Below are 14,536 nucleotides of genomic sequence, written 5' to 3' on the forward strand. Positions count from 1 at the left end.
GTTTTTCTCAGGATCACGGGAAGGCATCGGCTTGATTGTACACACTAGTGAAAGAGTTATATTTTGAGGATCCTAGATTTTAATCAAACAATTATGGAGTTGCGATTTTTAAATTAAATAAATGAGTTTTTGTGAAATGTGTTGTGAGAATTATGTAATTTTAAATGAATGTTTTAGTTTAAAATTTACGGTGTTACAAGTTGGTTTTAGAGCCTTGGTTTGAGGGATTTTGATGTACCTTCGGGTATGTCTGGACTCAAACTGGGGATTTGAGGAAAAAATTTCAAAAGAAATGATTTTTCTAAAACGAGCAAGAGTTTCTAAAAGAAAACGAGAAGGAGTTATGTGTGCAAGCAGCCAGAGCCCGAACGGTGATTTTCCAAAAATACCCTTACTTATTTGTGTTATGAGTTATTATTGAGATATTAGTTTTGCATGCTAGATGTTAGGCTAGGTATTTCATTATTAGGGCTAGAGTTGCCTGATTTGTGATGACTTAGCCTAGGAATTGTTGTTGTCTGTGATGTGCTTTGAGTATGTGCAGAGTAAGAGTATCCATCAGGAATCTTTTAGAGAGAGTTTTGAGTAGAGGAGTAATCTAGGAGACATACCTGGATGAGCATTGGAGGAGCCTACTGAGGGAGTAGATAGTTACCTGCGAGAGGTAGGGTTGCTTGAGTTCGGTGATACCTTTTGAGTGTGGGTAAAGCAAATAGAGTGTAACCTAGAGTGGTTTTACGTGTTGGTGGAGATTATTCGATGCCCAAATGTTTCTTGCTTCGTGCTTTGTGGGACTTTTAATGATGGGAGTCAGCTACTAAGTGAATATGACGATATTTAGGAGGTATATGGTTGGCATCATAAGGATCTCTTCAGCAACTGATGTAGAGAAGTGTGAGAACCTAGGAAGAGCCTAAGGAGTGACCTTAGTCATATGAGTACACTGATAGAGGAGAGTATTCCCTGGGGAGCGACCAGGTTCAACAAGATTGGTGATCGAGAAGGTTGAGCAGCTACTTAGGAAATCTGGGATGATCCGTGTGCAAAGTATGTGTAGATGTGGAAGGTAGTATGGGCCCGTACTACTGAAAGCAGAGGACCCATACTCGAAACACGGAGACTTCCATAGGTTCTAAGTAGCAGATTGAGATGATATAACATGGTTTGGGTACCATGATTCATAACAGATTGAGAGGAGATAACATGGTTCGGGTACAATGATTCCTCGCAGATTGAGAGGAGATAACATGGTTTGGGTACCATGATTCGCAATAGATCAAGAGATGATCACATGGTTCGAGTACCATGATTCGTGGTGATTAGTGCTTCTGGTATCGCCAGTTATCCAGTTGTGATTGATTAGACTGGGATTAGATGTTATAGAGTGTGGGGCCTGAGGGCCATGTTAAACGAGTCTAAATAGAGCATACATTGAGGGGGAAATTGAGTTAGTGTCCGAGAGATTTTTGGTGAGATGCCAGTTGGAGTCGCAAGACTCAGGGATGAGTAGAGATGATGTTTATTAGAGGGTCGCGGTCTGAGTTGAGCAATTGACTGAAGGATGAGGTGTCATCTTGTAACACCCCGTTTATTTATTAAATAAATTAATTAATTAATGAATGTATTATAGCCCTAAAATCCGTAATTATATAGCAAGGTGCTGATTTTGAGGGGTTATCTGGCATAATTTAGAAGTTGGGGGTTAAAAGTGTAAATTCAGGATTAATGTTGTAAATATTTATGAAGCCAGGGGCTGCATGGTAATTATTAGGACTTAATTTGAAGAGATTTTGGAGGCTAAGGGGATGAATGGTAATATATGGACTGCAGTTGAAAATAATTTCTAGATGAGGGGTTGTTTGGTAATTATTTGGATCTATTATGAAAAGAATTATAGAAGGAAGGGCTAAAAGGGTAAATTTTGGGGCTTAGTTTGAAGAAGAAATGGTAAGGAGGGGCTGTATGTGACAAAGTGAATGGAAGTTTGGAAGGAGCGGGCATAAACTGGTGCTTTCCTTTCCCTCCCGTTGGATCACAAAAACCCTAACCCTAGGGCGCACTTCAATTGCCGCCATCTTTCCTTTGGAAGCTTCCTCAATGTTGCCGCAAGGAAAAGCCGTTCGCTGCCGCTGCAACACCGTTGAAGGTTTCTATGGTGGTGTCTGCCGTCGGGAACACCATAGGAGGCTGGAGAAACACTGAGAAACTGGGCGAAATATGTTGTACGTCGTTGGACAGGTCGTAAACCACCAGAAACGTATGGCATGTCCTCTACAACCTACCTTTCTCTCTCTTCTCGTTCTTCTTTGTGAATGCGACATCGGGAAATGTTGAAACCATCTTCGGTGGCCCTTGGGCCGTTGTTTTATTCTTTTCCGGTGATGCTTGCCACATTGGCGGTGGTTGTATGGGTGTGTGTTCAAATGAACATGTTGGTTGATGTGCTCGTGAGGCTATTTGTTCGATCTTTGGCCGAAAATCCACCGCCACCACCGTAAGGTGGTGGCCGCCACCCACTGATTGTATTTTTACCACCTTTTGCTACCACAGCCACCGTGAGGAGGGTGGTTGGGTGTTTATGAATTTACTTATTGGGTTTAATGTGGTATAGAAATCTTTTGGTCAGGAAAACGGGAAGAAACTCATCACCGCTACCTACTGTCGCCGTCATGCCGCTTGTGGTGCTGCTACCATAGCCAAATGCCACCAGGTAGGTGGTTGGATCCATTGCAAGCAAGAAAATGTGTGGGTGCATGTATTTTTGCTATAGAGTGCAGTTTGTTTGGCCGGAAAATCGGGAAAGGCCACAACCACCACCGTGAGGTGGTGGCTGCCACAATCTACCACCATCTGTCACCACAGTGCGGTTGTGTGTGTGTTTATTAGAGTAGGTGTGAGTGTGTTTTTCAGATTGGGTTGTAAACTGCAACCGATGCCAGAATAATAATAGAAAAACTTGAAACCAGCACCGTGAGGTGGTGGCTACTGCCACCGTGTTGGGTGGCGGTGTGCTTGTTGTGTTTTATTATTTGGGATATTTGGACAAAGGTACAAAAACCCTAATGGGCCTAAGGAAACCCCATTGGGCTTAAAGATCTAGTTTTGGGCCTATTGGGATATGATTGGGTTGGAAACGCTAATTAGGGTTTAGAAAACTCTAATATTGGATATTTGAATTTGGACTTACTGGGACCCGCATTTTGGATCATTGGAGTGAAGAGATAACTCAAGCCCAATTTCATTGTATGTTTGGACTTAATAGATTAAGTCCATAATGGGTTAAGCAGGAACACTTAAGCCTAATCATCATTTTATGTGAAAACCCCTAATTGGGTTTGGATGCTTGTTGGGCCACTTATTGGACTAAGCTGCTGTGGGCCTTTGTGGGCCAATAGGGAACCCATTTCTGGGCTAAGGGAAATTATTGGGCTTATGGATAATACCCATTAGAAAGGCTTGGGCCCAATTTGGAAAATTGGGCCATAAGTGGGCCACGATTGGGCTTTGAGGATTATTAGCTATTAGTCCATCAGAATGCTAATTGTTTGGGCCTTAAAATAAGTCCATGTAGGGCTTTGGGCCCAATTTGGAAAATTGGGCCATATGTTGGGCTTTGGCCCATTACTTGGCGTTTGGTACTTTAGAGTGTGATTTGGACCTTGGGCTTGGTATCCAATTATTAATTAGGTATTGTTTGATACTAACAGTTCGAGAATCTGTCAACTAGCAGCTGGAGTTTTATTCACGGGACTTCAGCAGTGTCAGGTGAGTCCTCTCACCTTACCAATGGTTCTAAGGCACCAAGGCCGGGCTATTTTGTAGTGGTATACTTATTGTGTAGAGTTATGTGGTACACTAGTTGATGTAGTGATATGTGGTATACCAGTCGACTATATGCTTTATGCTATGATATGTTATTTGTTATGTGATATTTGCATGAAAGACCATGGGGGAGCCCATGACACTTGGATGTAAGACCATGTGGGGGAGCCCATGGCTGTCCGGAAGGGAAAGACCATGGGGGAGCCCATGACAGTTGGATGTAAGACCATGTGGGGGATCCCATGGCTGTCCGGCAGGGAAAGACCATAGGGGAGCCCATGGCACTTAGATGTAAGTGTTGGAATAGTGTCTAAGGCTACAACTATATTTGGCAAGTACTTGACCCGGTTTTGCATGGTCCTTTTGGGTTCCCTTCACCATAGCAACTTGACAGGATGATTTATAATGAGAGAAGAAATATTATTAATATATTATGAGAATAATATAAGGAATAATAATATTGTTATTTGATTAATATAATTCATAAATTAATTTGGGATTAATTTGGTGACTTAAAGAGATTAATTGAATAAAGGGGCATAAACTGTCAATTGTATGATAGTTGTATTTTGGGCTGTGATTCCTTATGGATAAGGGGTGGACGATTTTAGGGTTTGGAAGAGCCTAGAAATCGTCCAAGGGCTTATCAATAAGGAGATTGGATTGTTTAGGGCCTATGTTATCCAATTAGGCTTTTAAGGGTGAAACCCTAGGAAGCTCACTAGTATATATAGACCCTTTGGGTGAAGGAAATCAGCACTCTTACATCTGAAGAAACCCTGGCTGATTTCTCTCCCTCCTCTCTCTCTCTCTCTCTATTATCATCCTCTTGCTAGTTGGTGTTTGTAAGCCATTAGAGGAGTGACAATTGTGACTCTAAGCTCCAAGGACAAGAAGATTCAAGCAAGCAATTCAAGGTAATCCTTTACATCTGTTTTCATATGTTATGATTTGAATGTTTACACTAGAACTATCAATCAAAGTCTTGGATACATTGCATGTTTAATTAGAGAAACCTAGATCCAAGCATTAGGGTTTGTATGTGCACATAGGAATGTTCTTATGGCTCAAACCCATCAGTGGTATCAGAGCCTTGATTGGTTTCTATTGTATTGATGCATTGATTGCTTGATTGTTGATTGCAAAATCGTTTTTTTGTCCTTCTGCCTGATGAACTCGGCGAGTATCACAGTGTACTCGGCGAGTAGGCCTCAACTCGGCGAGTCCATTGTGGTACTCGGCGAGTTCGAGCGTCAGAAGGAGCTAGTTTTGGGATTTCTTACTGTTTATCTTATGGAAACTTGCCTTTATCTTTATGGGTCAATATAAATCCGATTTTAACATATATATATATATATATATATATATATATATATATATATATATATATATATATATTTGAGTATATCCTTGACCTAACAAAAGATATTTACCAATTAATTGAATAATAATTTCCTTATGTGATAATTGATTCATTATTTTAATTTAATTGGTGAATTGTTTAAATAAATCAAATATGGATAATTATGAGATTAAATGGTTAATTTAAATTATTTGTTATTTGATCTCGTATGTTTTGAATAGTTTAAAACTTGTCCTCAAGTTTTGAAATTTATGTTTTGAGATTAAAAGTTTAATTTAGACAGTTTAAATTTCAAACCCTAGAATTTTACAAGTTTAAAATTCAACCCTATACTAATATAATATTACAAGATTAATATATATATATATATATATATATATATATATATATATATATATATATATACACGAAGCCGGTCTATAAGGTGGGTATAAGGTTGCGGCCTATAAAATGACGCTTAATGGGTGTACACTCACACCCACCGCTTGCTTGATCGGTGGAGGGTCGTTAGCCGAACGGGTAGGATAGGGCAACTCTATTTCCTCATTAAAAGTATAATATTAAAATACAAAGTAACTACATGTTTTTCAAATTCCCAATCCTAGTTACTTTAGGAAAAGTGAATTGATGCAAACCCATGAAATTACACTTTGCACCCTTGCTAAGAAGTTAGTGGAGCGTGTGTGGTTTACCGGCACACTAATTGGTTCTAAGAAAAGGTGGCAAAGGCTGATTCATTGTTTATCATAGTTCGGTGGAGCGTGTGTGGTTTACCAGCACATCGAATAGGTGATTGTAACAATGAAGGCACCGTGTAGATTTGCATGGTTATTCACACCCACTTTGTGATCCTCGGCATCCCAGTCACAAACGAGAGGGGCATATCGAGATTTAAACATGCCATTGAAAAGTTCAATGAATCTCATCGAAACCTAGGAATTCTCAATACATTTAGAACTTAAGGTTATGTTTTCATGGTGGAGAATTAGTGAATCGTCATTCACTTACCTTGAAATTTTTTGCATGTTAGATTACGGCACCCCTTTTCTAATGTGTAAATAATGTTGTTGGATCCTAGCCCTAATTTTTCATATTGGGTGATAATTAGGGATTCAAATTCTAATAAAACTTTGTCCTTTCTTTTTGTAGATGTCGAACGCGAACAACGTTGTTGCTAGCTCATTCACGCTAATGAGCCTTTGCCAAAAGGTGACTTTCGATGGAACGAACTTTAGCGAATGGATAAGATACATTCGCACGATTGCTCGCTACTTGACGAGAAGCTTGAGAAGATCAATCCAGAAGTCGCTACTCCGGCTGAAATGACTGCTTTTGAGACTCATGAACGTGATGCAACGAAGTTTCATTGCATCATGATAGCCACAATGAACGTCGAATTCCAAAAGTCCTATGAGGACATGTATCCGTACGAGATGCATCAAGACTTATTGGAGAGATAACATCAAAACACGAGGCAAGAACATTACGAGATCTTCACAAACATGATCACTACTAAAATGGGACATGGAGATTCTCTAACCGTACACTTGCAAAAGATGCAAAGGTATTCCGATCGTCTTCGCAAGTTGAATGTCGAGTTTGGGGAAGATTTGGCTATTGACATGGTACTTCATTCCTTGCCTCCGTGTTACAACCAATTTAGGATGACCTACCACATGAACAAGGAAGAGGTCACCCTAAGTAAACTCCAAGGTCTCCTAAGGGTTGCTGAGAGCAACCTCAAGGACAAGTCTGTTGCACCAACTCCCAATCCAACCGCTGCTCCTGTTTTGGCTATTGGGCAGGGAAGGGGAAAGAAGAGGAAGGCTCAGTCTAAGAGCCACCGCAAGGGAAAGTCCCAAGATTGTTCCTCTTCAAGTGGGACCAAGGTTGATCCTGCTAAACCCAACCCTAACACGAAGGAGGCAGAGTGCCACCATTGCCACAAAATAGGGCATTCGAAGAGAAGCTGCTCGGAATACCTGCAAGCCATCAGGGAAGGAAAGATCAAGCCGTCTTTCGCAGGTATTTACACAATTAAATCTAAGGATTCATCTCATGCTATTTCTTGGGTCCTTGATATCGGGTGTGGTTACCACATTTGTTCTGAATTGCAGGGACTAAGAAGAAATAGGGATGTGGAGCGTGTAAGAATAAATCTAATCATGGGGAGCAGAAGATCGTCGCCTGTGACCAAGATTGGAGTGTATCTTTAGTACTTATGAAACTGTTATGATTGTAGATAACCTAGGAAATGATGTTTTATGCATTCATTCTTCCAATAGTATGGATAAAGCATGTTTGTAGCATTGTCGTCTTGGACATGTCAACAAGAAGCGCATAGCCCAACTCCAAAAGGATGGAGCGTTGGAGTCAATCGACCTTAGGGAAGATGACACGTGTGAGTCTTGTTTGCTTGGAAAAATGACCAAGTCACCCTTCACTGGTACGTGTGAAAGGGGTGAGGGTTTGTTGGATCTTATACATACCGATGTATGTGGAACCTTTAGATCCGCCACAAAGGATGCAAACCGCTTCTATGTGACTTTCACCAATGATTATAGTAGATATGGGTATATTTACTTAATCAAGCACAAGTATGAAACGTTTGAAAAGTTTAAAGAATTCAAACATGAAGTGGAGAATCAATTCGGCAGGAAAATCAAGATGCTTCGATTCGATCGAGGAGGAGAGTACCTAAGTCTTGAATTCCACGACTATCTCAAAGAATGCGGAATATTTTCGCAATTGACGCCACCTAGGACACAATTGAATGGTGTGGCAGAAAGGCGTAATCGAACCTTGCTGGACATGGTTCGTTCTATGATGAGTCGTGCTTCACTACCTATCTCATTTTGGGGGTATGCCTTAGAGACTGCCGCCCATATCCTTAACCGAGTCCCTACTAAGAAGGTTGCCAAAACACCTCACGAGATGTGGACAGGGAAAGGTCCCTCGTTGGCACATATCAAGGTTTGGGGTTGTGAGGCTTTCGTAAGACGAGATACTCACGACAAGCTCGAACCTCGTAGTGAGCGATGTATTTTCATCGGCTACCCGCATAAATCCTTTGGATATCTCTTCTATAGACCGATTTGACAATGTTGTCTTCGTTGCGAGGAGAGGGGTTTTCCGAGAGCGAGAACTCATAAGCCACGAGTACAGTGGGAGGAAGATCAAGCTTGAAGAGATTCAAGAATCGAGTGATGAAGGAACCTCCACCGCTGGCGCTCAACCCGAGGAGGAAACTCCGGTTGAATCGATTGACGAGTCATTACCTCTTAGACGTTCTGAAAGAGTTAGAGTTCAACCCCAGTTTTATGGTTTTCATATTACTACCGAAGGGGACACATATATTACTGATGGTACACTAATAAATTTGGATGAACCTAATAGCTATAAGGAAGCCATGGCAGGCCAGGAGTCTGCGAAATGGAAAGAGGTGATGGACAACGAAATTCAATCCATGTATGATAACCAAGTTTGGAATTTGGTTGATAATGTGCCCGGACGTAAGACCGTTGGGTGCAAATGGATCTTCAAGAAGAAGACCGACGTGGATGGAAATGTACACACATATAAGGCGCGATTGGTTGTGAAGGGCTTTACTCAAACTCCCGGAGTTAACTATGATGAGACCTTCTCACTAGTTGCGAAAATAAAGTCTATTAGGGTAATGCTAGCCATTGCTGCATTTCATGATTATGAGATATGGCAGATGGGTGTCAAGACCGCTTTCCTTAATGGGAAGTTGGCTGAGGATGTTTACATGGCTCAGCCAGAGGGTTTTGTCGATACGAAGCATCCCAATAGAGTGTGCAATCTTGCGAAGTCCATTAATGGGCTTAAGCAAGCATCTCGCAGATGGAATCTTTGCTTCGATGAGAAAGTCAAAGAGTTTGGATTTGTACGAAGCGAAGATGAATCATGTGTATATGTCAAAGCCAATGGGAGTATAGTTAGCTTCCTCGTTTTGTATGTCGATGACATACTACTCATAGGAAACGACGTCCCGACACTGCAGGAGGTTATGTCCAGGCTCGGGAAGTGCTTCGCTATGAAGGACCTCGGAGAGTCTTCCTACATTTTGGGAATAAGGATAGTGAGAGAACGAAGTAAGAGACTAATAGGACTTAGTCAGAACACTTACTTAGATAAAGTACTAAAATGTTTTAGTATGGAAAATTCGAAGAAGGGAGAATTACCGATACAAAGTAATGCCAAGTTGAGTAAGACTCAAAGTCCGAGTACCGAAGCCGAGATAGCAAAAATGAGCCGAGTACCATACGCTTCCGCAGTTGGCTCAATCATGTGTTCTATGACTTGTACTCGCCCTGGTGTAGCCTTTGCTTTGAGCATGGTCAGTAGATATCAAGGGAACACTGGCAGAGCCCATTGGATTGCGGTCAAGAATATACTTAAGTACCTTCGGAGGACCAAGGAATGGTTTTTAGTCCTCGGGGGGAGTGATGACTTAAAGGTGCGAGGGTATAGTGATGCCAGCTTCCAGAATGACAGGGACAACTACCGTTCGCAGTCGGGCTGGGTCTTTACCCTTAATGGAGGAGCAGTAACTTGGAAAAGTTCCAAGCAATAAACCGTAGCTGATTCAACGTGCGAATCAGAGTACATTGCAGCGAGCGAAGCGTCGAAGGAGGCAATATGGTTGAAGAACTTCATTGGTGATCTTGGAGTTGTACCTGCCATAAAGGTGATGGGTTTTAGCCATATGAACTTTCCTATGTGCGCATGCAAAACCCTAATGCTTGGATCTAGGCTTTCTAATTAAACATGCTTTGAATCCAAGACTTCTAATAACTAATTAGGTATAAGAACAATACAAAATCAGATCTAGAAGTTTACCTTTGAATCTCTTGTTTGATCTTGTTGTCTTGGAGCTCTAGAGTCACAATTGTCACTCCTCTAATGGCTTACAAACACCAAATAGCAAAGAAGATTATTTGAGAGAAAGGCTAGGAGGAAATCGGCCAAGGGTTCTCTACTTTTCATGAGATGCCGATTTCCCTTGGCTATGGGGTCTATTTATACTTGTAGACTCCTTAAGGGTTTCACCTTAAGCCCTAGTTGGATAATCTTTCCTTAAAGCAATCCAAATCCTTTCCTTAGATAAGCATTGGATGATTTGAGGCGATCCCTAGACCTAGAATCCGTCCATCCTTCATCCAATAAGGATTTACAGTCTAAAATGTAACTATCAAACAATTGACAGTTTATACCCTCTTATTTAATTAATCTCTTTAAGTCACCAAATTAATTCTAATTAATTCTATGACTTATATTAATCAAATAACAATATTATTATTCCTTATACTATTCTCATAATATATTAATAATATTTATTCTCTCATAATAAATCATCCTATCAAGTTGCTATGGTGAAGGCAACCCAAAAGGACCATGCACAATCGGGTCAAATACTTGTCTAATATATTTGCAGCCTTAGACACTATTCCAACAGTCTCCCACTTGGATAAGTCTAGTAACTATATGCACAAGTACAATTCGATTTGCAATCGTAGCTCTCAAAGACGCTGTCAAACTCTGATCTAATCAATCTTGTCCTTTAGATAAGGGATCGTACAGTCCTCTGTTAGATATCATGCTGACAATTCTATGGAAGCATTTAGGTTTCTCGATCTCTGATTTATTTGACATAGAACTTAATCGAACACATCAATTCAGTTCTGACCGGGCCCGGCACATAAGTAAAATCAAATCATCGAGCGACCGAGATATCGCTTTTACCTTCTTAGGATAAAAGTTAGAGATAAACTTCGACTTATATGCATTTACTTATTCATTAATCAACTATACACGACAATGCATTTTATAACACCGAGTTACTGATGCGTTTTCGCATTATCAATGTACAATCAATTAATATATAACAAACCATATATCTAGGTTTTAAGACTATATGATATTATCGTCTTGCGATCACCCTTTTATATCATATTCCATAAGGTGATTCTAGCAAGCGCAGGTTTGTTCCAATGCTCAAAACTAGTTCATAAGCACTCATGAACGTCGCAACAATCTTTTGCTATGTCTAATACCATTTAGACAATCTGCGCACCAATTCACGACAATCTTCCTTCATATCTACTTCCAACATATGAACGATTGTGGACAATTTGAATAATTCGATTATTCTTAATAAACACAATTATTCTGGAAGTCAAAACATACAAAATGAAACAATAGTTAAACAATTAACATAAGACAGTAACATTACTCATAAATAAAACTCCTTTATTTAATCATCAAATGTTAATTACATTTATCTATTACACGTTTCTAATACTATCTATCTAATCTATGCTAATATCATCCTTCAGCCCAATACTCCTAGCATGCTTCAAGTGCTTAACCCTACTCAGTCCCTTCATAAACGGATCTGCTGGGTTATCTTCTGATGATATCCTCTTCACTACGAGTTGTCCTTCTTCTACACGATGTCTAATAAAGTGATATTTTTTGTCGATATGTCTAGATCTACCATGATCCCTCGGTTCCTTGGTCAAGGCAACCGCTCCTTCATTATCACAGAAAATCTCCATGGGCTCCTCTATGGCAGGTACAACTCCAAGATCACCAATGAAGTTCTTCAACCATATCGCCTCCTTTGATGCTTCGCTCGCTGCAATGTACTCTGATTCGCACGTTGAATCAGCTACGGTTTCCTGTTTGGAACTTTTCCAAGTTACCGCTCCTCCATTTAGGGTAAAGACCCAGCCTGACTGCGAACGGTAGTTGTCCCTGTCGGTCTGAAAGCTGGCATCACTATACCATCGCACCTTCAAGTCATCACTCCCTCCGAGGACTAAGAACCATTCCTTCGTCCTCCGAAGGTACTTAAGGATATTCTTCACCGCAATCCAATGGGATTTTCCAGGGTTCCCTTGATATCTACTAACCATGCTCAAAGCAAAGGCTACATCAGGGCGAGTACAAGTCATAGCGTACATGATTGAGCCAACTGCGGAAGCATATGGTCCTCGGCTCATTTTTGCTATTTCAGCTTCGGTACTCGGACTTTGAGTCTTACTCAATTTGGCATTACTTTGTATCGGTAATTCTCCCTTCTTCGAGTTTTCCATACTAAAACGTTTAAGTACCTTCTCTAAGTAAGTGTTCTAACTAAGTCCTATTAGTCTCTTACTTCTTTCTCTTACTAACCTCATTCCCAAAATGTAAGAAGCCTCTCTGAGGTACTTCATAGTGAAGCACTTCCCGAGCCAGGACATAACCTCCTGCAGAGTCGGGATGTCGTTTCCTATGACTTTCTCATCGAAGCAAAGATTCCATCTGCGATACACTTGCTTAAGTCCATAAATGGACTTCTCAAGCTTGCACACTCTATTCGGATGCTTCGGATCCACAAACCCCTCTTGCTGAGCCATGTAAACATCCTCAGCCAACTTTCCATTAAGGAAAGCAGTCTTGACATCCATTTGCCAAATCTCATAATCATGAAATGCGGCAATAGCAAGCATCACTCTAATAGATTTTATCTTCGCAACTGGTGAGAAGGTCTCATCATAGTCTACTCCGGGAGTTTGAGTAAAGCCCTTCGCGACCAATCGTGCTTTATATGTGTGTACGTTTCCATCCACATCGGTCTTCTTCTTGAAGATCCATTTGCACCCAAAGGTCTTACGTCTGGGCACATTATCAACCAAATTCCAAACTTGGTTATCATACATGGATTGGATCTCTCTATCCATTGCCTCTTTCCATTTCGCAGACTCCGGGCCTGCCATGGCTTCCTTATAGCTATTAGGTTCATCAAGGTTTATTAGTGTACCATCACTAATATACGTGTCCACTTCGGTAGTAATATGAAAACCATAAAACTGGGGTTGAAATCTAACTCTTTCGGAACGTCTAAGAGGTAAGGACTCGTCAATCGGTTCAACCGGAGTTTCTTCCTCGGGTTGAGTGCCAGCGGTAGAGGTTCCTTCATCTATCGACTCTTGAATCTCTTCAAGCTCGATTTTCCTCCCACTATCTCCTTGGCCTATGAGTTCTCGCTCTCGGAAAACTCCTCTTCTCGCAACGAAGACAACATTGTCCTTCGGTCTATAGAAGAGATATCCAAAGGATTTATGCGGGTAGCCGATGAAAATACATCGCTCACTATGGGGTTCGAGCTTGTCGTGAGTATGTCGTCTTACGAAAGCCTCTCAACCCCAAACCTTGATATGTGCTAACGAGGGAGCTTTCTCTGTCCACATCTCGTGAGGTGTTTTGGCAACCTTCTTAGTAGGGACTCGGTTAAGGATATGGGCGACAGTCTCTAAGGCATACCCCCAAAAAGAGATAGGTAGTGAAGCATGACTCATCATAGAGCGAACCATATCCAATAAGGTTCGATTACGCCTTTCTGCCACACCATTCAACTGAGGTGTCCTAGGAGGAGTCAATTGTGAAACTATTCCACACTCCTTGAGATAATCGTGGAATTCAAGACTTAGGTATTCTCCTCCTCGATCGGATCGAAGCATCTTGATTTTCCTGCCCAATTGATTCTCCACTTCATTCTTGAACTCTTTGAATTTTTCAAAGGTTTCTAACTTTTGCTTGATTAAATAGATATACCCATATCTACTATAGTCATCGGTAAAAGTCACATAGAAGCGGTTCCCATCCTTCGTGGTTGATCTAAACGGTCCACATACATCGGTATGTATTAGGTCCAATAGACCCTCACCCCTTTCACACGTACTTGTGAAGGGTGACTTAGTCATCTTTCCAAGTAAACAAGACTCTCACGTGTCATCTTCCCTAAGGTCGAATGACTCCAACACTCCATCCTTTTGGAGTTGGGATATGCGCTTCTTGTTGACGTGTCCAAGACGACAATGCCACAAGGATGCTCTATCCATACTATTGGAAGAATCTATGTTCAAAACATCATTTCCTAAGTTATCAACAATCATAACAGTTTCATAAATTCCATTACATGGTATAGCTTCAAAATAAAAGACACCATTTAGATAAGCTAAAATAGAACCATTCTCATTATTAAAAGAAAATCTAAAACCTTGTCTACACAAACCATGAAATGAAATGATGTTTCTAGCCATTTCTGGCGAACAGCAACAATTGTTCAAATCTAAAATTAAACCATTCCTAAGCACTAAAGAATACACTCCAATCTTGGTCACAGGCGACGATCTTCTGTTCCCCATGATTAGATTTATTCTTCCATCCTCCACATCCATATTTCTTCTTAGTCCCTGCACATTAGAACAAATGTGGTAACCACAACCGGTATCAAGAACCCAAGAAACAGCATAAGATGATTCGTTAGATTTAATTGTGTAT

At 40.8% G+C, this 14,536-nt stretch overlaps 1 pseudogene; it reads left to right on the top strand.

The window, feature by feature from the left end:
- Positions 1 to 2,327: 2,327 nt before the first annotated feature.
- The window catches only part of LOC145064737 (ABC transporter F family member 4 pseudogene), a 43,609-nt pseudogene continuing 31,400 nt past the window's right edge, over positions 2,328 to 14,536 (top strand).

Source organism: Lactuca serriola, chromosome 7, assembly GCF_051521515.1.
Source record: "Lactuca serriola cultivar US96UC23 chromosome 7, Lser_US96UC23_V15, whole genome shotgun sequence".
Classification (NCBI taxonomy): domain Eukaryota; kingdom Viridiplantae; phylum Streptophyta; class Magnoliopsida; order Asterales; family Asteraceae; genus Lactuca; species Lactuca serriola.